This window comes from Dromiciops gliroides, chromosome 3 (genome assembly GCF_019393635.1).
Source record: "Dromiciops gliroides isolate mDroGli1 chromosome 3, mDroGli1.pri, whole genome shotgun sequence".
Taxonomy (NCBI): Eukaryota; Metazoa; Chordata; class Mammalia; order Microbiotheria; family Microbiotheriidae; genus Dromiciops; species Dromiciops gliroides.
This window is the reverse complement of record NC_057863.1, coordinates 134,576,783-134,593,347: the sequence shown is the minus strand read 5'-3', so window position 1 is coordinate 134,593,347 and position 16,565 is coordinate 134,576,783.

Here is a 16,565-nt window from a genome sequence, read left to right as displayed (position 1 = left end):
AAATTGTCTAAATAATTTTAAAGGGAAAAGAAATGCCCTCCTATTAGGATGAATTTGCATCATAAAATATTTGCAGGTTACTTAAGGATTCTGCAAGCTCTGCAGTCTTTCTTCTAATCACTGACATTGACTCAAGGACAGACACTTCAGAACCAGAAAAGATATTAGCCCCCTTTGGAGTATCTGAAGATAAGATGGCACCTTTTGGAGACCTCACAGAAGCTTTTGTATGCTCAATTAACGTCTTCTCTCTTCTTGAAAACAGCCTTACTGCACATTTAGTTATCTTGGGTTTGTGAAAGTGGCTTGAAAGGACCCAGTGGATTCTAATATAAAAGCTGAGACTGAACAAATGTGTATGTTTTCTGAGATGTGTTCATTCATTGAAATTCTAGCTCCCCAAACTCCTAGGATATTGTTAAAGGTAAATGAAAACAAATAGTTCAAACCAGCAGGGCAGATTTTTTGGGCTGTAAAATGCTTTGCTAAAATAGAGAGAATGAAACATAGCAAGAGAATCAAACAGGAGGTTGGTATTCCAGCCCTAACTCTGCTGTTTTCTTTTTTTTTTTTTTTTGAGTAAGGCAGTTGGGGTTAAGTGACTTGCCCAGGGTCACACAGCTAGTAAGTGTTAAGTGTTTGAGGCCGGATTTGAACTCAGATCCTCCTGACTCCAGGGCCAATGCTCTATTCACTGTGCCACCTGGCTGCCCCATGTTGTTTCCTTTATATGTGACCTAGGAAGGTCAGTTGGCCTTCAAGGGCTTCAGGTTATCATCTTAAAAATGGGACAAACAATGGCTATAGTTTATGAGAAAAAAAAATATCACCAGGGGATTTTAGTTGATCACAAACCCAGCAAGAGTCAAAAATTTTAACAAAGAAAACTCTGGCTTCAATTCAACTAGTGTTGTGCAGTACACCATACATCATGCTGGGAATTTTATTACTGAAAGAATGGAATTCTAGAATTGAAAAAAAAGCTTGGAAATCATGTAATTCAAAACATTGCCCAATGAAAATATTTCCTTTACAACATTCCCCCCAAAGTATTCAAGAAACCTTCACTAGAACACCTCTAGTAATCTCATAAAGGAGTCCATTTCACTTTCATGCACATTTAAAGGTTAGGAAGTTCCTTTTCCCAGCATTCACTCACCCTTCACCCTCCACTCACCAGTAACAAGGTACATTCCAGAAATGGCCAGTCATGGGTGGGAAACAGCAAGGGAATTAGTATTCCTAGTTTGTAAAGCATATTTGACATGGCTTCGAGTTCTCTTACAATCTTGTTTGCCCTCATGCAGAAGATGATAGTTGGTGTGATAAAATATTGGGATTTGGCAGATGCCCAGGGGCCCCACCTGAGGATTGATTTAGAATTGTTTGAATTGGTTGAGACTAAGAAACTAAGTATCTACTTAAGGGTGATTGGATGGAGACCACACCTGGCTGGCCCTGAGTGATGTGTTGTTCTCAGAGGTGATATACTACTGACATCAGCAAGAGACCACTCTCAACCAATCAGCTTGAAGAACCTCCCCTTTTGGGGAGGGAGACAGGAACTAGGAACTGGAAGTTTGCTGGCTGAAGCAGTCCCTTTTCATGAGGAATGGCACATGGCAGAAAACAGGGAGAAAAAGGAGGGTCTCTCTTTTTGTTCGGACATTGGCTTGGTGGCAGAACTTCATGTGGGCTGCTAGGAAGGGAAGGTGTTATTTATTTTTTTTTCCCCTCTGGCTATACCAAATAGATCCAAGCTAGGATTTTCCATGCTATAAGGAATCTGTTCTCAATCTATCTCTCTCTTCGCTAACTTAAAATATATTTTAATAAGTCCTTAAAAACTTGGTCTTGCTGAATTTATCAGTGATTTTAGCCAGCTTTTCCCCCAAAACTGGGAGGGGGAGAGATTAGAGCCCATATTTAGATTTTAAACATCACAGTGGTAAGAAATCTGAGAACTCAACTAACAGTGGTGTCACATATTGAATAAGAAAACCACACATGAACATCATTTATGTTTTATTGCATATTTATTGATTTTGTTAAACATTCCCAATCAAATTTTAATCTGTTGGAGTCTCACACTCAGGAATCTTGCGTACTGTTTGAAGTTCAGGCAGGTTTGATACCTTTCATCTAGGATAATCTCATTTTACAGATGAAGAATTTAGGGTTAGAGAGATTAGGGGATTTTCCCAATATGAGACAGTAAATTGCATAACTGGCCTTTGAGACCAGGTGTTTTGGCTTTAATCAAGCACATTTTCTTTGTGGTATGGTGTTTCCTATTGCCTATCATGCTACCTCATTTAAGTACACACCAGTTTGTTAATCCCTTTCTCAAATATGGTATCTAGTGCAAATCGTAGTACTCTCTATATAGGCTATTTGTCATGGGCTCTCTCTTCCACACTTGTAAGCAACTCTTTCTCTGTCTTCCTTTATTCCTTTTTCTGATAGAAAAAAATGCTCTTCCTCTTCACCAATGTGTGTACTTTTTTAGAGTTATACATGTGTAGTCATGCAAAATATTTCCATATTAGTCAGGTTGTGAAAGAAAATAGACAAAAAAAACTTTAGAAAAAGGAACTAACAAAAATATTATACCTCAATCTGTATTCAGATACCATCTGTTCTTTCTTTGTAGATGGATTGCATTTTTCATAAGTCCTTCAGTTATCTTGGATCATAGTAATGCTGAAAATAACTAAGTCATTCACAGAAGATCATCTTACAATATTACTGGTGTTTTGCAAACAGTACATTGCAGTTTGCATCAGCTCATGTATGTCTTTCCAGGTTTTTTTTTTTTTAAGGCAGGGCAAAGAAGGTTAAGTGACTTGCCCAGGGTCACACAGCTAGTAAGTGTCAAGTGTCTGAGGTCAGATTTGAACTCAGATCCTCTTGAATCCAGGGACAGTGATTTATCCACTGCACCAAATAGTTGTCCCCTTTCCAAGTTTTTCCTATAACATCCTGCTCATCACAACAGTGTTCCATCATAGTCTCATCCCATAATTTTTTCAGCCATTCCCCAATTGCTGGACATCTCCCCAATTCTGAATTCAATTTTTAAAAAAATCTCTTTCAGGATACCAACCTAGTAGTGGTATTGATAGGTCAAAGAGTATGCCTGGTTTTATAGCCTTCTGGCCATAGTTCCAAATTGCTCTACAGAATGTTTGAATCAATTTACAACTTTGCCAAAAGTATATTAATGTCTCATTTTCCCCATATCCCCTACAATATTTGTCATTTCCCTCTGCTGTCCTATTATCCAATCCAATAGGTATGAAGTAGTACCCAGAATTGTTTTGACCTAAGTGTCTCCAATCAAAAGTGAATTAAAGCATTTTTTTCATATGGCTATATGTGGTTTTGATTATTTCATGTGAAAACTTCATGTCTTTTGATCATCTGTCAGTTGGGGAATGGCTCTTATAACAAATTTAACTCAGTTCTCTATTGTGTTTGAGAACTGAGGCCTATCAGACAAACTTTCTTCAATTTTTTTTCACACTTACTATTGCTAACGGTATTTTCCTCCATCCTATTCCTTCCCATTGGTATTTATTTTATTTTCTATCTTTTTTCACTCCATCCCTTCTCAAAAGTGTTTTCTTCTGATGGCTCCCTCATTCAATCTGCCCTCCCTTCTTTCATCCCCTACCCCCTTATCCCCCTCCCATCCTACTTTCCTTCATGGTAAGATAGATTACTATACCCAATTTAGTGTGTATGTTATTCCCTCTTTGAACCAATTTTAATGAGAGTAAGACTCACTCACTCCTCTGTACCTCCACCAACTTCCCCTCCATTCCTTAAGCTTTTCTTGCTTCTTTTGTGTGAGACACTTTACCCCATTCCAATTTTCCCTTTTCCTTTCTCCCAGTGCATTCCTCTCATTCCTTAATTTTATTTTTTAAAAAGGATATCATCCCTTCATATTCAACTCACACCTGTGACCTCTGTTTAAATATACTCCATGAAGCTTCCCTAATAATGAGAAAGTTCTCATTAGTTAGAAGTATTATCTTGTAATGTAGGAATGTAAACAGTTTAACTTTTTAAATATCCTTTATGATTACTTTTTCCTGTTTGCTATTTTATGCTTCTCTAGGGTTCAATGTCCATGTGGAAGAAGTTAACATTAGAGTACCCTTAGCTTCTTTGATTTTCTCTCTGATGCTTAATATGTTTGTCAATGAGGGAGAAAGGCATAGATTGAATGTTTGTCCAATTTATAAATCACACAAAGTTGGTAGAGGTAATTAGCACACTGAATGACAGAGTGAGGGCCCAAACAGATTTTGACAGGGTAAATATGAGGCTGGATTCAGTAAGATTAAATTTAACAGGTATCAATGTAAAGTCTCACACTTGGTTTCCAAACATCAATTTCACAAATTGATATAGGTCATGACTTAACATGTCAAATGACTGAAAACAATCTGGGCATTATGATAGACTTGAAGCTCAATGGGATTCGGCAGTAGGGTGTCCTAGGCAAGAAAGTTAATGTAATCATAGGCAGCATAAAGAGAGGCAGAACTCTCAGGAATATGGAGGTGATACTCCTACTATATTATGTTCTGATCAGACTTCATCTAGAATGGTGTGTTCAGTATTGGGCATCAGTTTAAGAAGGACATTCATAAACTGGAGAATGCCCAGAGGGGGAAAGCCACAGTGGTGAAGAGTCTTGAGTTCATGCCATATATAGAAAGTAGGAAGAAATGAGCATTTTTATCCAGGAAAAAGAAAAAAAAAATCAGGGGAGGCATGAGAGTTAGCTTCCAGTATTTAAAAAGGTTGTGATGTAGAAGAGGGATTGCTATTGTTCTCTTTGGTCCCAGGGACAGATTGAGAATATAGATAGATTGAAATTACAGAGGCAGATTTTGATTAGATACTGGGAAAATTTCTACCAATTAGATCTCTCTCTCTCTCTCTCTCTCTCTCTCTCTCTCTCTCTCTCTCTCTCTCTCTCGTGAGGCAGTGAGGGTTAAGTGACTTGCCCAGGGTCCCACGGCTAGTAAGTGTCAAGTGTCTGAGGCTGGATTTGAACTCAGATCCTCCTGAATCCAGGGCCAGTGCTTTATCTACTGCACCACCTAGCTGCCCCAATTAGATGTTTCTAAAAGTGATATGAAACACCTCAAGAGGGGGTTAACTTCCAACCTACACCTCCAACTTACAAATATACATGTTGTAGTTCCTCAAACAAAAGCTACAAGCCACTTGTCAGCACCTACATACACATATATTCATATACATACAAACATATTTATGAGTCTGTATATATGTACATGTGTATGTATATCTATACACATATATACATAGACACATACATAAATGTCTCTATGTATATATGCCTCCTTCTACCTCTTTACTAACATGATTCTAAAAAAAAAATTCTGACCTATTGCCATTAGGAAAAAATGCAAGGTCCTCTATTTGGGACTTGAAAACATAAACACATTCCATAAATTATTATTTTCAAGGAAGACTGACTTGATCTTCAGTGTAAGGGAGAACAAAGACTTTAGACCAGGATGCTACTATATTATTAATTTTTAATTTTTATAACACAATAAAGACTTTAGTGATATATACTTCCACGTATTTATTTTGGCATTTTCCTTCTTCCTTTCTTATTTTCATTTCCAAGGCTTCTTGATAAGATTTACAAATTGTCTGTCAAAGGTTTTTCTCCCAGTCCTTGTTAGATGTTTCCCACATCTCATATTCTAGAAATTCACACCATCGTGCAAAGAATCAAATCATTTAATTTTATTTCATTTATCTCCATTTTTCAACATCCTGACTTTAAATTGAAAGAAGGAATGAAAAGCGATGTCTGTGTTCCAAAGTACTACATTACAGAATTTCAAATTCATTTGGGATATACCCCCAGCCTTCTTCTAGCTGCATCATTCATCCTTACTGAATTACCAAAATTTTGTAGCAGTCCATGGTTTCATAAATTTTTGCATGTTCTTTGTCATATATTGGATGACATACTATATTTTCAGATCCAACAATGATTTTTTTTTGCTTGTTTTATTTTGCATACAATAGATATATCTATTATGGTAGAATAACTCAATTGGACCCACCTCCATGACAGTTAAAAAAAATAAAATTGACTGACAAAATCATTATAACTTACAGTCTATGCAACACTTTGCTTCTCTGTTTCCCTAACTTTTAAAAGAGAAAAATAAATATGTTGCTTGATTTTGGGTATCAAGATTGATGTACCACTATAGTAATCTGACTTTGACTGTCTTTTAGTGTTTTCATTTATATCATTATAATCATTGTCTATATTGCTTTGCTGTTTCTTACCACTTTATTCTGAATCAGTTTGTATGTCTTCCGAGATTTCTCTGAATTCCTCATTTTTGTCATTTTTGCCTGGTGCAATTATGTTCCATTTCATTCATATAGTACAATTTGTCTCTGAATCTGTTTCCCAGCAAGAGATTACCAAATATAAAATGTCTCCCATTTTGGTATATTGTATTTGGTTTTATTCACAAATCCTGTGCCTATGAATCTTTCATATATTTTGATAAATCTTGAACTTCCCACCTTTTGGGATTGTAATGAGATAACATAGATAAAAATGCTGTGAATAATGTGAAGTATGAAATTATTTGGTAAATTTATCAATTATTATTACTTCAAGAAAGTTAAGATTAAAAGACGAGGGAAAATAGTATGGTACAAATACCATCTCTGGAGTCAGAAGACCTGAGTTCAGATTCCACCTTTGATATTTACTATGTATTTGACAAGAAAGCCACCTAGCTTCCCTGGACCTCCTCAATTTTCTCATATGTAAAATGAGAGGTCAATATTAAATGCTCTTTAAGGTTATGTCCAGCCCTCCATTCATGAATCTGTGAGATTACATGACCTCTGAGTCCTCTACCAAACCTACATCTATGAATATGTCATGAATGTAACATTTTTCACTACCCAGAGGATTTGAAATTGCCAATATAGCCACAGAAGCTACATTTTTCTTCCTAGTATCTGTTGATACCTTTCTAGTTGATTCCACCAAATTGAAAGCATCCAAAGTCCTTAGGCTTCTATTGAAGCCTACATTTGTCCTATTTTAATAGATCCATCCCTGATGTTGGAAAGTGAAAGGCTTTAAGATAATTTGGTAGTAAGAATGAAGTAGTAGATTTACTATTTAAATATAAGAAGTATGAATAAACCATTTCTTTTAACTTTGTATTTTCATATCTTATGATATGATTTTTTTTGTTTCTGGCATGAAAACTGAGAAGTGTTTTGAAACTCCCTATGATGGACAAGGTTGAGCCAAGATGGAAAAGTGTAGAAGCACTGAGAAAAGTTCTTCCAAATTCTGCTCCAAACAGCTCTAATATAATGACTCAAATAAAATTTTGGAGTGGCTGAATTAACAAAAGTTTAGGTGAAAAAATTTTCTAGCTGAAGACAATGTCGGAAGTCAAAAGGAAAGGTGTGACTCACTATATTGGTGGTCAAACCTGGAACTCAGTGCAGAACATGCATAGTAGGTCACACCACAGTGACAACAGTAGCCTCAGACTCTGGATGGTTCAGGACATCAGGAAAATATTCTGAAGGAACTTGCAGAGGATCCTTTGCTGGTCCTGGTTTCAGGAGACTTTTTCATTGCCCATATGCAGCTCCTAGTCTCAGTACCAGGACAAAAAGGAGTAATACCATTTGTGACTTAAGGGGACCAAGAGCCCTGGTCATAGATCCAAGGTGGAGAGAAGTACTTGTGATCACTGATAGGGGAGTAAGGAACTTGGTTTCAATTCCAAGATAAAAGGGGGCACTAGTAATTGTAGCTACAGAAGAGTGAGGAACCTGTTCACAGTCCTAAGACCAGGAAGAGGGCTAGCACTGGTGACTATAGGGGAACAACTTCTTTTCCTAGATAAATGCCAAAGTACAAAAAAGGAGAGCAGTGACCACACATCTACTTAGATCATTCTACATTGGAAGACATGAAAACCAACATAATCCAAGAACTAGTTATGAAAAAAGTAGCAAGAAACCCCTGAAGCTAAGGACAGTGTCCCTTCCACCCTGAGAGCAAAACCCAACTTTAACACAAAATTAAAAATCAATAATTAGTATGGAAAAATGACAAAACAAGAAAGAACCTGACTATAGAAAGTTATGGTGACAGAGAAGATCAAGACACAAACACAGAAGATAATGAAGTCAAAGCAACTACATGCAAAGCTTCCATCTCAGTATGGAAAAAGAATTTCTAGAAGAGGTGAAAAAAGATTGTAGAAATTAAACAAGAAAATTAGAGTAGAAAATAAGAAAAGTAATGAGAATTATATAAGAAAATTATGAAAAAAAGGGTCAATGTCTTGGTAAAGGAGGAACAAGAAAAATTGAAGAAAATAACACCTTAAAAACAGAATTAGTCAAATAGTTAAAGAGGCATAAAAATCCACTGAAAAGAAAAGAAAAGAATTCCTTAAAAGTTAGATTTGGACAAATGGAAGCTTAATGACTCCATGAGACACCAAGAAGCATTACAACAAACCAAAACAATAGAACTATAGTATAACATGTTAAATAGCTCATTGGAAAAACAACTGATCTGGGAAATAGATTGAAGAGATATAATTTAACAATTATTGGACTACCTGAAAACCACAATAAAAAAGTGTCTATATATTATATTTTAAAAATATATCAATATTTTTGATATATTTTTTGATATACTAGATCAGAAGATAAAAAAGAGACAAAAAGTAAAATAGAAATTGAAAGAATCTATCAATTGTCTCCTGAAAAAAGAATACAAAATGAAAACTCCCAAGATTATTATAACCAAATCTCAGAACTTTCTGGTTAAGGAGAAGATATTATAAGGAGACAGAAAGAAACAATTCAAATATTGTGGCTCCACAGTAAAGTTCACAAAATACTTCTCAGCTTCTACATTAAAGCATCTGAGGGCTTTGAATATGATATTCCAGAAGGCAAAGCAGGTAGGATTACAACCAAGAATAACCTATCTAGCAAAACTTAGAATAATTTTGGGGGGAAAAGTGAGTAAGTTGTAGGGGAAGGGCTTAAGAGAAGGGGAGAGGGAGCAGGCCTGATATAATGGAGGGCAGATAAAGGGAGATAATATTCAGTAGCAAAACATAATTTTGATGAGGGACAGAATAAAAAGAAAGAGAGAAGCATAAACAGGGGTAAAATAGGGTAGAAGGAAATTAAAAAGCAATAATAACTTTGATATGTTAATAAGGGTTAGTAATCATAACTTTCGGTGTGAAAGGAATTAACTCGCCCATAAAATGGAAGCAAATAGTAGAATGAATTAAAAACTAGAATCCAACAATATGTTGTTTACAAGAGACACACTTGAAACAGAGAGAAACACATAGAGTAAAAATAAGTGACTGGAGCAGAATCTATTATGCCTCAGCTGAGGTTAAAGAAAAAAGAAAAAGAAAAATCAGGGATAGCAATCATAATCTCAGAAAAAACAAAAGCAAAATAAAGCTAAAAAAAGATAAGCAGGAAAAGTACATTTTGCTAAAATTATCTCATAGATGGTGAAGTAATATCTATACTAAGAATATATACACCAAATTTCATAGCATCTTAATTCTTGAAGGAAACTTAAAAGAGTTACAGGACTATACTAGTAGGGTAACTCAAATCAGAACTAGATAAATCTAACCCTTAGAAAAATAAGAAGGAAGTTAAGGAAATGAATAGAAATTTAGAAAAGTATACATTGTACTTAGGTGTATATGATAATTTCTCAAAAATTGACCACGTAGTAGAGCATAAAAGCTCAAAAACAAATGCAGAATAGCAGGAATATTAAATGCATCCTTTTCATAATGTAATGCAGTACATTAATATTCAATAAAGGACCATGGAAACATAGATTAAAAATTAATTGGAAACTAAATATTCCAATCCTAAAGAATGAATGAATCAAAGAACAAGTTTTAGAAACAAAGAATTCATTAAGGTGAATAACAATGAAACAACATACAAAATTATGGAATGCAGCCAAAGCAGTACTTAGGGGGAATTTATATCTCTAAATGCTTAGATCAATAAAATAGAGAAAGAAGGTCAATTAATGGGGCATACAATTAAAAAAACTAGAAAAGAACAAATTAAAAATGTTTAATTAAATATCACATTGGAAATCTTATAAATCAAAGGAGAGATTAATAAATACAGTATTGAATGACCACAGTAATCTAGTGATTGATAAACTCCCAAATGCAAGATTTTGGAAAAAGAAATTTCTATTTTATAACATTTTATGGGAATATTGGAAAGCAATTTGACAGAAACTAGGTATGAAACAAAATCTCACACTATATACCAAGATCAGGTCAAAATGGGTATATGAATTAGACATAATGGGTGATATCATAAGCAGATTAGGGAAGCATAGAATATTATAAGTGTCAGATGTATGCATAAGGGAAGAATATATGATAAAAGATAGAAAACAACAGGGGATATAAAATGCATAATTGTAATTACATCAAATTAAAAGGTTTTTGCACAAATAGAACAAATGTAGCCAAGATTAGATGGAAAAGAGGAAACTGAGATGAAAATTGTGGCATATTTCTCTGATAAAGGCCTCATGTCTGAAAGATATAGAGAACTGAGTCAAATTCATAGAATAAGTCATTTTTGAATTGATAAATGGTCAAAGGATATAAATAAGATGTTTTCAGAAGAAGTCAAAGCTATTTATAATCAAATGAAAAATATCTCTAAATCTTTATTGATTAAAAACATGAAAAAAAAAATTGAAACTACTGGAAAGTACCATCTCCCACCTATCAGATTGGCTTATATGAAAGAAAAGGAAAATGACAAATGTTGGGTGGGTATGTGAAAAAAGGACATTAAAGCACTCTTGGTGGAGTTGTGAAGTAATCCAATTGTTCTAGAGAGCAATTTGGAACTATGCCCCAAAAGCTAGTAAACTGTGCATAACCTTTGACACAGAAGCATCATTACTAGGTTTGTATCCCAAAGAGAAGAAAGATAAAGGGAAACGCCCCTTTTGTACAAAAATATTTATAGCAGCTGTTTTTGTGGTGTCAAAAAATTAGAAATTGAGGGGATTTCCATCAATTGGGAAATGGCTAAATAAACTGTGGTTTATGATTGTGATGAAATACTATTTTGTTTAAGAAATGATGAGCAGTATGATTTCAGAAAAACCTGAAAAACTTATAGGAACTGATGCACAGTGAGAAACCAGGAGAATTGTGTATATAGTAACAACAATATTGTATAATTATCAACTATGAATGATTTTATTATTCTTACCAATACAATGACCCAAAACAATTCCAAAGAACCCAAGATGGAAAATGCTGTCCAGATAGAGAGAAAGAGTTGATGGAACCTGGTTGTTTATTGAAACATACTTTTTTGTGTGTGGGGGGGGGCAAAGAGGGTTAAGTGACTTGTCCAGGGTCACACAGCTAGTAAGTGTCAAGTGTCTGAGGCCGGATTTGAACCCAAGTCCTCCTGAATCCAGGGCCAGCGCTTTATCCACTGTGCCACCTAGCTTCCTCCAAAGCATACTTTTTAAACTTGGTTAAGATGGAAATGTTTTGCATGACTTCCCATGTATAATCTATATCAAATTGCTTGCCTTCTCAAGGAGAGGGCAAAGGTGGGAGGGAAGGAAAGAATATGGAACTCATTTTTTTTTAAATGAATGTTAAAAAATTTTTCTTCATATGTAATTGAGAAAAAAATTAAATAGAAATAAATTCTCCATGATGATTCTGTCTCAGTACTCACACAATTTCTTCACTTTAAGAAAGTCTAAAATGAATATCCAATCTTAAACAAATGTTCAATTAGGCTTTTACTTGGTTGTGAAAATGTTTATTCTGTTTTTCAAAGGATCGGTTGTAGAATATTTTGAAAAAGGAATTTACCTTAGTACATTTAAAATGTGATTCACATTTTTAGTACTACATATCACTTAAAATGAGGAACTGAAGCAAACAGGATTAAATGAATTGGTCATAGTCACATACCTGTTAAGGGTCTGAGGCTGAATTTCAACTCAAGACTCCCTGAGTACAGGCAGGGCACTCTATTCACTGCACCACCTAGCTGCCCTAACTTGGATTAACACTTCTTAGAGACACTATAGAGGGATGAAACTCAGTTACCAGAAAGATCTCACTGAGGCAACTCTGGATTATCTAAACAGAAAACAGTTGCGAGAGGCCGTGAAAATACTTGCTATATTTACACACCCTATTCCTTGCAGAATCAGAGTTGTCAGGAGCACTTAATAACCTCAAATTTGATGGCTTATTTCCCAAAAGGCTAGCCAAATTTCAAGAGCAACAACACGGTACATTGCTGCCAGATTTCTCAGAAGCTTAGCAGGGATGTTTATTATCCTGTTTCTTACAAGTATTAACAGATTTTTTCCCCATTTACCAATAAATATTATAAATGGGGACTTTTCACTCCAGCATCTGCCCCCTGTTCCATTTACATATAGAAATACCCTTTGTCTATGAGAGAAAAAAATGAGGCTGATTAATAACATTCAGTCTTTATAGTTCCTAAAAGTATCTCATGATAAAAAAGATGAAGAGGGAAATGGTTAAATAAACAGATGAAGCGTGAAGGAGGTAAAAGGTGACCAAAGAAGGTAAGGGGAGAACAGATGAATGAATTAACAAGAGAAGAAAATTCAGAGATACCATCAGCAAATGTTCAACAACTAGGTGAGCCAAAGCTGCAGGGAGACAAGCAAAAGAAAAAAAAATAGAATGGAGAAATAATTATATCAATCCAAGTAATTATAGCCTTCCCTCTATAATATAGAAAACCCTGGCTACTTTTGGGGATTTATCTGTTTAATGGCTTAGTGTTTCCTTCCAGAATGCTATGAAATTTCTGGCCTAGGCAACTCATATTCACCATCAAACAGAGGAAGATTTATTATAATAAAAACAGAAAAGGAAAACCAATGAAAATCACCAATGTTTTAATATTCCTGTGGCAACAATATTCCTACATGAATGGCCTTTGCTAGTCATTATCTTAAAATCCCTAGTCTGGCTAAGCACATCCCTCCAGATGTCATCAAAAGCCTTGCTCTCCAGCTACTTTTTAGTCACTAAATAGTTTACTCTGGTTTGTTCCATCCTGTAGGACTCCTTTGTTGAGAAACACCATGGAATAGTGATGGATTTGGGGTCAGAAATACATGATTTTGAGTTATCAACTAGATGTGTATTCCTTTGAAAGTCTATAGTCTTTCTGGGTATTTGTTTCTTCTTCTATAAAATGAGAGGATTAGATTTATTGATCTCTAAGATCAGTTATGGCTGTAATTTTGTGGTGCTATTTGTGTCCTCTCATTTATCCAGTCTTCTTTTATCTTTAATACTTTTTCTTGCTTTGATCCCAAGTTTCCTCTCCAGCCTCTGCCTCTACCTTTGCTGATGCATGAAAAGAAACCCAGTGAAAGAACTTTAAAAACCATCAAGTCCAACCAAAACTTGTACAGGAATTGGCTCTTTATCTTCTTCAAGCAATATTTGTTCATTCAGATTTTGCTTGAAGAATACTAGCAAGGAGGTATTTGGGGCCAAGCAGAAAAAAGATGAATCCACAAGTCATATGACTTCATTAACTGAAGGAACTTTATACCTCATTGATATCAGAGGGGCACAGATGATAATTATGGAAAAAAATTCAGAAAATATTGCTAAGAGATGATATTGTCCTACACAAGAAACTTAAGACCCTAGGAATACAGGGATATTTTCAGCACTACTGCTGATCAAAATGCAGGGTTTCAGGAGAGAAAAACAGATTTCTGAAGTAATGGCTAAGAAAATGATCCCCCAAAATGAGATGTATATTTCTAAGCCATGGCACAAAATATAGATAGGATATGAGAGAAAGTGGTGAGAGATGTATTATAATGGTTGGTAAGAATATATTTACCTGGGATCTTTCAAATACTTTCTAGAGGGTTTCAAATGTTAAAAGAGAGAGAAGGGAGAAAAAATGGTTTTGTATATCCAGCAAGATAGATGCAACAGAGAGTAGCTACAACATATGATGAAGAGTATCAGAAGACATACCAAGAAGTTTGCAAGTTTTTTTTAAAGCAAGCAAAAAACCTCATAGTTTCATATATTTGTACCAAATAAACAAAATAAGAATAGCAGGCAAGGTGAACTAGAGATCTTAATGTGAAGAGGAATATTTGGCTTCATGTGTGAGATGTGAGGGGATAGGATTCATAACTATACAAAGTTTTTGAGACTTCATATATTAAAATAATAGATTGGGGGCAGCTGGGTGGCACAGTTGATAAAAAACTGGCCCTGGATTCAGGAGGACCTGAGTTCAAATCTAGCCTCAGACACTAGATACTTACTAGCTGTGTGACCCTGGGCAAATCACTTAACCCTCATTACCCCACCAAAAGAAAATTGGCTAGGTAAAAGGGACAGAGCAGCATAAATTTTAGCACAGAGCAGTGCTAAATTTTAATAAGTTGTACTTATTAGAGGGAAATGTCGGAACCAATGTGGGGAAAGCATTGTGGGGAGCATTTGAATTAAAATGGGTCCCTTTCTCTTCAAATACTAGTAAGATATTGTGAACATATTCCAGCATTTAGATGGCTGTGGAATCTCAATGATGTGGGAACCACTAACCACATGAACAAAAGAGGACATAGTCAAGAACTTTGAACAATAGAGCAGAGGCCTATCATGAGTGGCATTTTATACCTATGATGAAGGTCTTCACTTTTTCTACCTGCGGAAGCTTTCTCTGTGCTAATGACTTATTGACTTTCCTTTGTGATGATTTAAAATTTTTAAAAGGTGGGAAAACCACTGTTGGGAAATATCCAATGACAATGGAGAATAGCTATCAGTCAGAGTACACATCATGGGAACCATTTTGGGAGAGTACGTTTCAAAGAGTTCAAACAAAGTTTAGGTGGGAGCACATAGAAATAAAATCCTGAAGGGAAATTTAATCTAGAAGGAAGAGCAGCTCTAAAGAAGGTTGGAAAAACAAGAGTTGGATAAAGGCTGATATGGATAAATAGTGCCCATGTCAATAAATTTGAATTCACAAAATACCATGTTATCTTTCCAGTCTAGATGACAGGATAAGAATTTAGAATGGAGTCAGCCTTTTTATGTGCCAGTTCCCTACTCTAAAAAAACCCTGAAACTACCACCAATAACAACCATAGCAGCAGCAGCAGCAGCAACAACAACAACACCAATAACTACAATAGAAAAACCAACAGATAGAAATGCCAATAAAAAGGAAAAAATGGTTAAAACTCCACAAAAAAGACCAAAAATGAACATAACAGAGAATTATCACAATTAAGTATCAGAAATGAAATATGTAGAAAAGATTGCTTCAATTTAAAATGGGAAGAAACTTTAGAGACCATCTAGTATAACTCCTTCATTTTGCAGAAGAGAAAAGTGACTAACCAAAGGTTAGGTGACTTGTCATAACTAAGAAAATTCTAAAACCCAATAAAAGAAGGTCCTGAAGAAAATTTTAAAAATCATGGGAGCAAATCAATTGAGAATTAAGAGATACTTTAAAAATACCTAGAGCAACTAATAGATAGAATAAGCAGGCATGAAGGCTATAATAGAATACACAAAGCTAACTTAATACAATGGAAAGCAGAATCTCAGCCAACCTGGAATTATCTTGAGGAAATAGAGAGGTAAAAAGGAACTAAATAATTTAGCACATTGGAGCACATACACTATCAAATCAAGACCTGAATAATAGATGACAATGCAGAAATCTCAGGATTGCTGACATTCCAGAAAATTTATAAATATATACACATTCAAACATATATATGTATATATATATGTATATATATATATACATACAAACACATACATACATAGATTTGAACATTGTGTGATTATGAAATATCATCATAGAACATTCCAGAATGAGCTGATTTATATAAATAAAATGACAAGGAAGAGGCCAAGTTTCTGTTTTCTTAGACACAATACATTTAAATTCTAAACTAGAAAGATTGAAAAAATATTTCACGCTGTTGAAAGATAAAAATTATCTTTATTATTTAATATTAACTAACATTATCATAATGTTTTAAAGAAGAACAAGGGGAAATCAAATGAGAATCAAATATATATAAATTTAGAAAGCATAAACCATGAATCTAACATTAGAAACCCAGCAAAACATATTATGCTTTTTGAAGAGGAGAGAAAAGACTATATTTGGATTCTTCTCAGAGCCCTAAAAGCAGAGAGTGAGTCTGGTTTCATGCCCTACAGCTTTGTAACCCAAACCTCCCAGTAGGGAGCCACTCAGCACATGAGGCTCTAAGGAAGCCGAGGCTCCTAGGCCTTAGGCTCAAGCAGGGCCTGAAGAATGGCCTAGGTTTTGTGGGAGTCGGGCTGGGCTGGGAGTTCACCTTGAGGCACCCGAGGGGATCC